The 13,379-nt window shown below is 43.1% G+C and overlaps 1 protein-coding gene across 2 annotated transcripts in view; it reads left to right on the forward strand.

The window, feature by feature from the left end:
- Positions 1-3,055: 3,055 nt before the first annotated feature.
- The window catches only part of Nck1 (NCK adaptor protein 1), a 53,439-nt gene continuing 43,115 nt past the window's right edge, over positions 3,056-13,379 (forward strand). Inside the window, exon 1 of one of the 2 annotated variants that reach the window (XM_005367802.2) lies at positions 3,056-3,168. The gene's annotated coding sequence lies outside the window, so the exon portion shown is untranslated. Of the gene's footprint in view, positions 3,169-3,251; positions 3,487-13,379 lie in introns of those variants that run through there. The other variant, XM_013354019.2, reaches the window with a different exon arrangement.

Below are 13,379 nucleotides of genomic sequence, written 5' to 3' on the forward strand. Positions count from 1 at the left end.
ACACATACACACACATACACACACATACACACACATACACACACACATACACACATACACACACACACACACACAATAAATGCTAATGTCTTAGCTAGGGTTTCTGTTGCTGCAAAGAGACACCATGACCACAGCGACTCTCATAAAGAAAACATTTAATTGAGGTGGCTCACTTGAGGGTCAGCCCATTCTCATCATGGAGGCATGCAGGCAGATGTGGTGCTGGAGCTGAGAGGAAGTCAACTGAGACACTGGGCAGTAACCTGAGCATAGGAAACATCAAAGCCTGCTCCTCAGTGACACACTTGCTCCAACAAGGCCACACCTCCTTAATAGTGAAACTCTCTATGAGATTATGGGGGCCAACTACATTCAGACTACCACAGTTAATAAATAAAAGATTCCAAGAATTACAACTTGGGGTTGGAGATATGATTCCTCCATTAAGAACACTTGTTGCTCTTTCAGAGAACCCAGGTTGGGTTCCTAGCACCCCTAAGGCAGCTTACAACTATTAGTCCAGATCCAGGGGATCGGATGCCCTCTTCTGGTAACTGAGGGAACTGCAGGCGCACAGTGCACTTAACGAACATGCAAGCAAAACACTCAACACACAAAAGAAAGTTTTTAAAAAATGAATTGCAGCTTGCTCCTCAGAAGAAGCAATAAAGGTCAGAAAGCATCAGGATGATTGCTACAGTACTGAAAACACATGCAACACCTCTCTAGTGACTTCTCATTCCTCATGGGAGAAACTGTAAGGTCCTCAGCTTTCACAACACATTGCTTCAATTCTAGCCACCGTCTGCCCCATCAATATTGCTTAATGTCTTTATGTCACCCCAAACCCTTCCTTTTGCCTCAATAGTCTTACTACACATTTTCCCCCTCACTGTGGCTTAATGCCTCTCTGTCCCTAGATACAACTGTTGCTGTGTTTGGCATATTAAAAATACAGGTTGGCTTAAATCTCAATGCCTGACACTGGTATGGACTCTTAAGATATCTGGTACCTAATGTAGGAGCTAGCATAAAAAGTGTATTCTTTCCCATAATAGCATAACCATACTGGATCCAGAAATTAAACTTAGTAGATCCTACTAATTTCTACATGACAATATAAAGCCCGTGGTGACTTCTTGCTATCAGATAGGTAGGACTTTCTTCCTCCTAAACATTCCTGTCTGATTGGTACACTAAACTACATCATTCTAACTATAAGTTGTCAATAGCTCCCTGGGAAATGCCTTAAGATATGGAGGTTTCATATTTCCTTTATCACCCCAAATCTCTTCCTTTGGAGTTAATGGCCATGAGCTGCCTAGATGGCTTTTGTTGGCTTGAGAGACTTGCTCTGTGTAGCCCTGGCTGCCCTGGAATTTGCCACATAGATCAGGCTGGCTTTGAACTCTCGGAACTTGAACCTGCCTCTGCCTCTCAAGTGCTGAGATAAAAGATGTGGTGGTCTGTATGCTTTATTTTTGTTTTTTCTTGTTTTTGTTTTTTGAGACAGGGATTCTCTTTGTAATAGTTCTGGCTGTCCTGGAACTCACATTGTAGACCAGGCTAGCCTTGAAGTCACTGAGATCTGCCTGCCTCTGCCTCCTGAGTGCTGGCATTAAAAGCAGGCACCGCCACTGCCCTGTCTTTGTATGTTTTTAAAGTATACTTTGCATTACTTACTTTTGAAACTATCACTAGAATGTAGGTAGAGTATCTTTTGCCCAGTTTTATGATCTACTTTTCTCAACTAAACTCAGGCTAAGTTGGGGCCACAAGTAATCTGTAGTTTACCTAAGACAGGCCAACCCATGGACCCTTCAACATGCAATTAAGTTAAATGCAGAAAAGTGAATTTTTAGGACTTACAGGTAGGATCTGTATTACAATTCAAGGAAGGAGCTGGAGAAATGGTTCAGTGATCAAGGGCACTGGTTACTGTTCTTCCGGGGGACCTGGGTTTGATTCCCAGCACCCATACACGGTTCAAAACCACCTGTAACTCCAGTTCCAGAAGATCCTATACCCTCTTCTGGCCTCCAGGGGCACCAGCCACGCATATGGCACACAAATACACACGAAGGCAAAACACTTGCACACAGAAAAAAGTATTTTTTTTTCTTAAAAAGTGAAAGGAAGATGTACTAATGTCTTGGTTATTGACGATGATGTGGTAGACACGGAGTGGGGATGGATGAACGCTGACTCAGTTCCTCATTTAACAGACTTTGCAATCTAAGTATATGTTATGGGTGTAGCTACCCTGGAGGCAAAAACACACGTTTCAATCGAGTTGTCTAACCTACAGGGTTTCTTGAGGCGCCACACCTACGCTAAGAAACAAAGGTGGTTGGGGAAACAGTGAGGCACTTTGGGTGGCTGCAAGGCTTGTTAGGAAGGAGAAACTGATTAACAGATACCTTGGCAGGTGGCTGGGGCTGCGCCACGGCCATGCCCAGCCCAAGGGCAAAGGTAACTGTCTTTTTCAGCAGGGCTGCAAGCCGGGAGTGAAGGTTGCCCAGGCGCCAGGGCACTCGGAAGTTCCTCGGACAGCTTTTTTTTTTTTTTTTTTTTTTTTTTGCTCGTGGTTTTAATTAACAAACATCTTACATTTTTCTCCCGGGCTTGTTTTTCTTTGTCGCCCCCTGTCCCTAAGACTCTGCAGCTGGGCGGCCCCGTCAGATGCAGGAACCAGCGCAGTCTGGGATGAACTCGGGGCCAACCTTAATGAGCGATCGTAATGACAGGTTTCAGCAGCGCTGAGAGAGGCGGAAAGTAAACCGCCTCGGAGGATGCTGGGGGAAGAACCCCGCGGCCGACAGGCCCAGCGCTGCACACCTTCTTCTAGCTGAGCGCCGCGCAGTCTCGGCTCACAGACCACTCAAGCGCCGAGCCGGATTGACAGGCCAGCTCGGCCAATCCCGGAGTGGCGCATTCCGCTGTGGCGTCAGGGGCGGGCTCCGCAGGCGATGGAGCCTATCCGATTGGGCGCGGAGCGGGTTTCCTGCCCGTACCGGCCCGCCCACCGGTTGCTCTCGCCCCGCCTCTCCCTGAGAGCTTCGCGGCGGCGCAGCGCAGGCCTCGTGCGGTAACGGCCTCCGGGCAGCCGCGGTGGCGTCCCGGTGCAGACCTCAGGCGACGGGAGCCGCGGGCTCGGAGGAAGGGAAGGTGAGGCGGCCCCGCTTGCGTGCGGACACATGCACGGTCCTGTCGGCCTCCCGGTCTGTCCGCTCTGTTAGTCTCGGCGCTTCCTCTTCCCCGGCGAAGTTAGCCCGGGGGCGCCGTCTGCCGGCGGCGGAGCGGAGGGGGCGGGGAGGCGGCTCGGTGGAGCTCGGGTGTCCGCCGTGCACCCCGGTGCCCCCGCGACCCGCGGCCTCTTCGCCTGAGCTGGGAGCGCCGCTCGGGGAGGCGAGCGGGCAAGTGTGCGGCGCGCTTCTCAGAAAGCCCCTTCGCGGTCGGTGGTTGTGTCTGTCTGGGGCCGAGAAGGTAGGGACGCGGGCCGGCAGGAAGGGCGCTCTCACCTCCAGCAGCCAGCGGGAGGAAGCCGGTCGGGGGGGGGGGGCATCCTCGGGGCGCGCCCTCCCCTCCCCCTACCGCTCCGGAGCAGGAGAGATGGGGGTGACCGGGGGGCTGCCGAGCTGGGGGAGGTCCAGGATAACCAGCTTGCTGGATCGGTCGTGTATCGTTTCGCACGGGTTTCCCCTCGAGTTCGGTTTAATGTTAACAGCTGGTGCAGCTGGGTTTTTGTTCATGGTTGAGGACCGTAACATCGTCGCTCCGTTAATGTCGAGTCGAGCTGAAGTCACCCAAAGAAAATTCTCCCTCTTATGTTAGTTAGGTAAGGATTCTTAGGAGTTAGGGAAGAATGAGGTGAAGAAAACTTTCTGACCCCATCTTGGGGTGGGGAGCAAGGTCAGTGCCCAGTCAAAACGGGTAAAGTTTTGCAAGTAGTGTTCATTTTTAGAAGCTTAAGTTTGGTAGCTTTATGATCAGCCTTAACGATTTCTTAAGCACCTGAAAATCCGTTGTTTGCTTTCAGCCTTTAGTGAGGTCACAAAATCAATAGAGAAATAGTTCAAGAAAAAGTTTTGCTAGGTAATTTTCAGTCTCGTTTTTAAATAGAAATTCTATTTACATCTTGATAATGAGTCAAGGCATATGCATTGGTTGGTTGAGTAGTACTTTTTATATCGTGGCCACATTTTGTGCTTTCTGGAGACAAATTGATGTGTGGGAATTGGCTAGAATATCTGTAAGTGTGCATAGTGTTCAGATCTCAGCTGTATGTATGAGTATTAAGTTTTAAAAGATTTGCCTTCCTCTCAGGCATTTTTTTGTTGAGATTTTTCTAGTGCTTACAGAGCCGTGTAAATAGTTGACACACTAATATAATAGTTTATTAAACACTCAGTGAGGGCTGGAGAGATGGCTCAGTGGTTAAGAGCATTGCCTGCTTTTCCAAAGGTCCTGAGTTCAATTCCCAGCAACCACATGGTGGCTCACAACCATCTGTAATGGGGTCTGGTGCCCTCTTCTGGCCTGCAGACATACACACAGACAGAACATTGTATACATAATAAATAAATAAATAAATATAAAAAATAAACACTCAGTGATAGTTTATGCTGCTAGCGTTCATATTTTGAGAACTTTCTTCCAGAGTTCATATTTTGATGTGGTTATTGTTATAAATGCCTTCTCAGAAAAACTTGGAAAAAATTAATTAACCTGGTAATACGGAAAAAATGCATGTTTTCTATGCCAAAAAATTAAATGGTTATTTCACTGATAAGTAAAATTGAAGGAAACACTTGACATTACTGAACATTTAACAAATCAGATGGTTTTAAGACAATTTGACAGGCCAGGATGATTTTCACTTCAACCTATCTTGGAAATAAAACTTAGAAGTCTTCTCTTCAGAACCAATTCCATGTCCTGTCTTTCTTTGCTGATGCATTATGTAACACACTTTGAGTAACCCAAACATAAACCTTAACGCTGACCTATTTTTGCAGTCATTTTCTTAAAAAAAAAAAATCTTATCTTTATATTCTTAGACTGTTTAATTTCTGTCTCTGAGCTGCTCACTAGCTCTAACTGGGTTTTCTGCCTGGGTTGCTGAAATATGTTCTGCCTGTGCTGATCTTAAAATAATACTTTTAACATATTTTTCACTGCTTAGGAATCAGTAATACCTTTCGTTAGATTTCACAGCCTTTTAAAGATGTATTTTTATTTTATGTGTTTGAGTGTTTTGCCTACATAGACGTACACCATGTGTTGTGGGTTCTGGGAACTGAACCTAGATCCTCTGCAGGAGCTCAGAACCACTGAGCCATCTGTCCAACCCCAAGGAGATATTCTCTGCAAATTACCAAAGTAGCAACTTAAAATTCTGTTAAACTTTACCTTTTTCCTTCCTTAATTTTTTCCCTTTCTTCCCTGCTCCTCTCCTCTACTGTCTCTTTTTCCTTCCCTCAGTTTTGGGATCGGACCCAGGGCTTCTCATAAACCACTAAGGCATAGCATCAATCCAAAGTTTTATTGTTTTTTTTAAAAACATTGGCTGTCGCATTTTTGTTTATGGTGTGAGTGTGCATACTTATGTGTGGTTGCATGTCCGTATGGCCCACAAATGGAGTCAGTTCTTTGAGGCCACCACATGGATCCCTTGAATTGAGCTCACTTGTCAGGCTTGCAGCAGGTTCTTTTACCTTGAGAGGCATCTCCACCACCCAGCCAGGGTTTTATGTAGAATTAAAAAATGTTTAAAAATGATGAGTATGCATGTATGTTGAGCGCATGATATGTGCACACAAGCGCTGGTGCCTGGAAAGGGAGGCCAGAAGGAGGGTGTCAGAACCCCTGGAGCTGGACTTCCAGGCAATTATGAGCCTCCTCATACAGGTGCTGGGGATCAAACTTGGGTCCTTTGCAAGAGCAGTACTGCTGAGCCATCTCTCCAGCCCCCAGAATTTTAATTTTGATCCTTGAGTAAAGACTGTCAAAAAATTTCTGTTACTGATGTTGCTGTTTTTCTTTGAACTTTGTTGTTGTTGCCCCCCTTCCTTTTCTAGTTAGCTTATAGAGTAACGGGTTTTGTGATGGCATTTGCATACATATTTATTACTGTGCTTTTTTTCTTAAACATTTTTCCCAGCTTCCTTTTCTCGTTCTTGCTTTTTAATTTTATATGGATTTATGTTAATGATATCATGGAACATTGCTATTGAAGTACTGGGATCCAGCCTTTTGTGTTTTTAGATTGGAAAGTGAAATCCATAAAAAACAATCTCTAAAATTCACACCTGTTGATGTTGTGGCAGTGCTGAGACTCTTAGACTTCATCTCTTTCAAATATTATGTATTCTCTATGCTGCCGTACTATTACCTTGTACAGTATATAGTATTTGCTTCATATTGTTTTGTGTACTCCTTCTCATATGGATTCAATACTTTTGAGGTGGGCTTTCAAAGTACTATTCTAATATTGTTGCTCAGATTATATTCTACTTCCATCTTCTTGACTCAGCCTCCTGAATAGATGGGTTTCCTGGCATATGATGGTTTATTTTGTTTTATTTTATTTTTATCTTCATGTATTAGTACCATTACTGAAATCAATTGTCTTTGTAGTTGAGCCCTGTGGGCCCCTCAGAAGTGTGTGGTGGTGCTAGGGATGTAACTCTGGTGGACAGAGGGCTTGCTTAACAGGCAGATTGGATCCTCAGCACTGAAGGGAAAGAGAATAAAGTCAGGGGGTTGGGATGGCTGCCTTATAAGTTTTGCTGTTGAAATTTAGTTTGCTTGATTTATTTGGTAAAAAGAATGCCTCTTTGGAAGACTTTGAAAGGAGGTTGTAATGGTTTGGTGGAAGCTTAGAAGGTTTATCATGAAGACTAAAATGTAATGTGCTAGCTAAATGTTCTTTTGAGTGTTAAAACAGAACACTTTCGCATTTTCTCTGCCAGGGATCAGTGCAGTCTGCTTGTTAAGCAGATTGTAAAAATCACTTTCCATTTTGTAGAGTTAGAACTTTTATGTGTAATTTTTTTTTTAATCTAAAGTTTGTTAATAGAAGGGGTTTTTGGTCACCTTTAACAAAAGTTCAGTGGTACGAGACAGCAGGGAAAACTGCCAGTAGATTTCCCTGGGGAGATTGAGACAGGGTCTCACTGTGCAGCCCTGTTTGATCTGGAACTAACTAGGTAGATAAGTCTGGCCTCAAACTCACAAAAGATCTTCCTACCTCTACCTCCAGTGCTTGGATTTAAAGGTGTGTGCCACTAAGCCCCATTGAGTGCTTCCCTTTTTGGTCTGAAACAGGTTAGAAATGGGTTAGAAGCTGTTTTTTTATTTATAGTTTGGCTGGTTAATATGGCTTGTTCTTTTATTTCAGTAAACTGCCAAATCTCAGAACTTAATCTGAGGCAGGAGAATTGCAGATTTAAGGTCAGGTTTGGCTACATAGAACACTCTTGTCTTAACAAAACAAAACAATATGACAAGTTAAAATATCTATTGAAATGCTGAGTCTTAGATTTTTTTATTCTCGAAATTATCTTTAGTGATTGGCAAATTGGATATAAATATGATATGATGGTGTCACACACCTTTAATCCCAGCACTCAGGAGGCAGAGGCAGGTGGATCTCTTGAGTTTAAGGCCAGCCCGGTCTACAGAGCAAGTTCCAAGACAGCCAAGGTTACACTGAGAGACCTTATCTCAAAAAACCAAACCCAAACCAAAACAAACAAGCCAAAAGAGGTATGAGTGATGCCAGCTTCTCTTTAGACAGATGGTTACACCAGGGGTAATATGTGGAGTTTGTTTTTTTTCAGGCAGGTCAGTAACTGAGTGTGATATTGGACCTCTGGTCTTCTGTCTCCAAGTCCCATAAGTGTAGGTCATCTTTCTTGGTGCATTGGTGCTGCATCTCGTACTTGAGGTTTTGTTCCTGTTATACAGACACTCTACCAACTGAGCTAAATCCCTAGCCTGGGAATTTCTTTTTTAAGAATAGGTGTGTCTTAGTGTTTGTATTGCTGTGAAGAGACACCATGACCAAGGCAAATAAAGGAAAGCATTTAATGGAGGTTACAGTTTCAGAGATTCAGTCCATTATTATCATGGTGGGGAGCATGGCAGGTGGCCCTAGATGTGGTGTTGGAGAAATAGCTGAGAGTCCTACATCTTGACTCAGAGGCAACAGGAAGCTGACTTGGCAATATCCTGAGCATAGACAACCTCAGCCTGCCCCACAGTGACACACTTCCTCAGACAAGGCCCTACTCACTCCAACAAAGTCACACCTCCTTATAGTATCATTCCCTAGGAGATTATGGTGACCAATTACATTTAAACTACCACAAGGTGCTTCCTAACATTTTTTTTATTTGTTTAATCAGTCTTCCAAAACTTTTACCACATATTTCTAAACCATGTTGCTGTGTGTAGTAAAAGATATTATAATTTGGCACAGTGTGGTACTCTTTGTAACATTCTGGCTCCACTGTAGAAACATTTTAACAGGGCACTGGAAAGTTTTCCTTGGGAAATGCTTCATCATTTTCTGTTGACTGAGGTTTCTGTCCTTCCCAGTTCTGCAGCCAATTAGTTCCAGATAATCACACAGAAGTCTACATTAGTTATAAACTGATTGGCCTTGTAGCTCAGACTTCTTATTAACTCTTATAACTTATATTAGCCTGTTATTCTTGTCTGTGTTAGCCACGTGGCTCAGTACCTTATTTGGTAAGGCAGTCACATCTTGCTTCTGTGGTTGGGTCACTACTCTAGGCTGCACTTCCCTCTTCCCAGAATTCTCATTGCCTGCCTCTACTTCCTGCCTCGTTACCCCACATATACTGCCTGCCTGGCTACTGGCCAGTCAGCATTTATTTAAAATATAAGTGACAGGGTACAGACCATTGTCCCACAGCAATTTTCAGCTACTACAAGTTTCATTTATTTATTTTGAGTTTTTCGAGACAGGGTTATTCTGTAGACCAGGCTGGCCTCAACTTAGAGATCCTCCTGCCTCTGCTTCTCACATGCTGTGATCAAAGGTATGAGACACTACCACCCTGCAAGTTTTTTTTTAACTTTTTAATGTGATTTTTGATTATTTGTGTATCATGCTCAAGTTTGCTTTCTATTGCTTGATATACCTGTCGTGGTAACTTGGACAGCAAGGATTTATTTGGTTTACATGTCCTGACCACAGTTGATTATTGAGGAAGGTCAGGACAAGAACTCAAGCAGGAGCCAAGGCAGAAATCATGGAGGCAAATTGCTACTGGCTTTTTCTCTATGATTTGCTAATCTTGCTTTAATTTTTTTAATCAACTAATAACTGAATAGGTTTCCTCTACCCACCCTCAAATCTGTACACTTAATTTATTACATGTATGGATGTTTTGCCTGCATGTCTGTCTGTTACATCATGCATATCTAATGCCCAAGGAGGTCAGAAGAGGGAGTTGGATCTCTAGTTGGAGTAGTTAGTTGTGAGCTGTTTTGTTGGTACTGGGAACTGAATCCCAGACCTCTGGGAGAGCAGCCAGCGCTCTTAACCATAGAACCGTCTCTCTAGTTCTGTACTGGCTTTTTTATGTGTCAACTTGACATAGCTAGAGTCATAAGAGAAAGGAACCCCAGCTAAGGAAATGCCTTGATGAGATTAGTAATCAATGGGGGAAGGCCCTGCTCATGGTAGGCATTGCCTTCCTGGGCTGCTGGTCCTGGATTTTATAAGAAAACAATCCAAACAAGTCAGGGGAAATAAGCTAGTAAGCAGCTCCCCTTCATGGCCTCTGCATCAGCTCCTGCCTCTAAGATCCTGCCCTGTTTGGGTTCCTGTCCTGGCTTCCTTCAGTAGTGAACAGCGGTGTAGAACTGTAAGCCAAGTCCTCCCCAATTCGCTTTTTTTAGTCATGGTGTTTCATCGCAGCAATAGAAACCCTAACTAAGACATGGAAAATTTATTTTCCTATATAAGTATCTTTGTTTTGTTTTTGTTTGTTTGTTTGTTTGTTTTGAGACAGGGTCTCTCTTTGTGACCCTAGCTGTCTTGGAACTCACTATGTACATAGCCTTTATAATTTATAGAGTTCTGCATGACTTTGCCTCTTTAGTTCATTTCTTTTTCTGTGTAACAGCTCTGGCTGTCCTAGGACTTGCTTTGTCCTCAAAGGCCTCAGACTCAGAGGGATCCTCCTGCCTCTGCCTTCTGAGTGCTGGGATTAAAGGTTTGAGCTACCGTACCCAGCAGAATTAATTTTTGTAGCCTGTAGCTAAATGATTTTTTTCCTGTTTTTAGAATCTCTAGATTTTTCTATATAAAAATGATTTCCTCTATTCTGATTACATTTCTGTTGATGTGATGAAGCAGCTCAGGGGAGGAATGGGCTTATTTTGGCTTATAGGTTACTGCCATTATGGAAAGGTCAGGGCAGTAGGAATGCTGCTTGCTAGCTCACTCACTGGCTCATGTTTAGTAGTTTGTTTTTGTTTTTAAAAATAGCCTGGACCACCTGCTGCCCAGAGTAGTTTGGGCCTTCCTGTATCAACTAATATTTAAGATAGCTCCCCATAGACATGCCCACATGCCAGTTTGATCTGGGCAATCTCTCTGCAAGAGCAGTCTTCTGCAAGAGCAACAAGTGGTCTTAACTGCTGAGACATCTTTCTAGTTCCTGAAATCTATTTTTCTTGATATACGTTGGCACTTGCTATAAACATTACTCTTATTTTTATCTTTGAAAATAATTTTATTTTATGTGTACGAGTGTTTGCCTACATGTATGTATGTGCACCATATGTATGTCTAGTGTCCCTGGAGGCCAGAAGAGGGTGTCAGATTCCTAGAAACTGGAGTTAGCAAGTGGTGTGTGCTGCTGTGTGGGTTCTTTGAATTGAACCTGTGTCTTCGAGAGTGTCTTAGTTAGGGTGTCTATTGTTTGGATAAAACACCATGACCAAAAAGCAAGTTGGGGAGGAAAGAGTTTACTTGGCTTACACTTCCACATTGCTGTTCACTGAAGGAAGTCAGGACAGGAACCCAAACAGGGCAGGATCCTGGAGGTAGGAGCTGATGCAGAGGCCATTGTTTGGTCTGCTTTCTTTTAGAACCCAGGACCAGCAGCCCAGGGATGGCACTGCCCACAATGGGCAGAGCCCACCCCAATTGATCACTAAATAAGAAAATGCCTTCCTTACGCTGGATCTCATCAAGGCATTTCCTTAGCTGAAGCTCCTTCCTGTCTGATGACTCCAGCTGTGTCAAGTTGACACAAAAACAGTCAGTGCAAAGAGCTTCAAGTGCTCTTAATTGCTGAACCACTTCTCTAGCTCCAACATTGCTCTTATTTTTATGTTTATTTATGTGCATGTGTTTGTATGTGAGTGAATGCCAAATGTGTTCAGGTTCTCAATAAAAGCAAAAGGTGTTGGATCCCTTGGAGCTGGAGTTAAAGTGGTTGTGAGCCACTAGATGTGGGTACTGGGAACTGAACAAGTGCTCTTAACCATTGTGCTATCTCTCCAGCCGCCACATTATTGTTATTTATGATTAAAAATGATTATTGTGCATATGTTTGATGTGTGTGGGAGGTCAGGATGGTAACTTATGGAGTTAGTGCTTTCTTTTTACTTTGATATGGGTCCCAAGGATTGATTGAGTTGTTGGGTTTTCATAGCAAGAGCTTTCATTTGATGAACCTTTTTCTTCATCTTTTCAGAGTTTTCTCTGTTGTATTTTGTTTGTTTTTGTATTTGGTGCTGGGGATTGAAGCACTAAGGATATTACTCTATTGCTGAGCTATCTGAATTATATGCCTTAGCCCAGGCTCTATTTTAGGTAGTTTAACTACTAAATGCTTTGGAGAAGGATTTTTTTGTTTTGTTTTGTTTATTTAGAGTAGGCTTTCTGTTTCCCCTCTTCTCCTAAATACACAAGACTGTAAATGCTTACTTAGTGGTCTCTAAGTCTGGAAGCATGTCTTTGTTCTTTCCTTTTTTGTTTGTTTGCTTGTTTTGTTTATGTCTGACTAGATGATGTCAAAAGGCCTGTCTTCAAGCTAAAATATTCTTTCTCTTGTTACTGCTGTTGAAGCTCTCAACTGTATTTTATTTATTGAGTTTTCAATGCCAAAATTTGAGACACTGCTTATGATTCTGCCTGCCTGCCTGTGTGTATGGGTGTGCATGTTTGAACCCATGTGCTAGGCAAGTGTCCTACCACCATTGAGTTACATTTCCTAGAACTGATTCTGTTTGTTTTTGTTTTTCGAGAAAGGGTTTCTCTGTGTAACAGCCCTAACTCTGCTGGAACTCACTTTGTAGACCAGGCTGGCCTCAAAGCCTAGCCCTAATTTTTTAAAAAGGATTTTTTTGTTGAATTTTTCATTTATTAAAAATTTTCTTTCTTTTTTTTTTTTTAACAATTTGTTGGTTTCCTTTTTTGGTTCTTTTTAAAAAAATTTTTTTGTTCCTTTAGATGTGTCTTGTTAACATTTATGCTTCTATGTTCTATGTTGGTATTTTTGTACATCTGGTAGGTTATTTGTCTCTGCCAATTTTGTTAAGAGTGGCTTTTATAGTAAAACATTCTGTTGGCAGTTTTTCCTAGTTTTGTTTGGGTAGACTGCGTTGGCTTTGGTGGGTACTTTAGCATGGTATTATTAATTTGAGAATGTCTGTAGATGTCTTGGGGGCTGGTGGGACTACACCAGCTGGAATGCAGCAGTTAGATTTGTTTGCTGCTCTTGGTTTGCTACATCTAGAAGTTAGTATGGGGCGCCTGCTCTTTTCCTCTAATATGTGAAGGTAAGCATACCCCGAGTAGGTTGGTGGTATAGCACAGCATAGTTTATAGATGGTAAGGTGTAGTGCCTTCCAGTGTGTGAGTGCTGTCTGGTGACTAAGACTGACCAGTAGGTACAGATGAATCATGTATAGGTCCCTTGTAGGACCACTGCTTAGGGAACTCTGCCCACCTGCTTGCCAGGACTAGAGTTGGCAGGATAGTGCTAAAGCATCAGTTCCATAGGGCCAGTTTTCGATAAGTGGAGGCAGAGAGAGAGAGCTCTTTGGGAATGGCCTTTGAGCCTCAAAGCCTGCCACCAGCGACTAGTTTCCTATATTGCCACACCAATCCTTCTCAAATAGTTCCACCAAGTGGGTGACCAAGCATTCAGATATATGGGCCTATAAAGGCCATTCTCATTCAGCCACCTCGCCTTAGTTCCTGTTTTCATGCTCTGCAGTGTCTTTTCCATATCCCCCTGTACTTGAACTGCACTTCAAATACTTCAGTGAAGTAGTTTTCACCAGGTACCCCCTACTCAGCCATCCTGAGTAAATCATCTTAAGGC

This window comes from Microtus ochrogaster, unplaced genomic scaffold, assembly GCF_000317375.1.
Source record: "Microtus ochrogaster isolate Prairie Vole_2 unplaced genomic scaffold, MicOch1.0 UNK24, whole genome shotgun sequence".
In the NCBI taxonomy this organism is placed as follows: Eukaryota; Metazoa; Chordata; class Mammalia; order Rodentia; family Cricetidae; genus Microtus; species Microtus ochrogaster.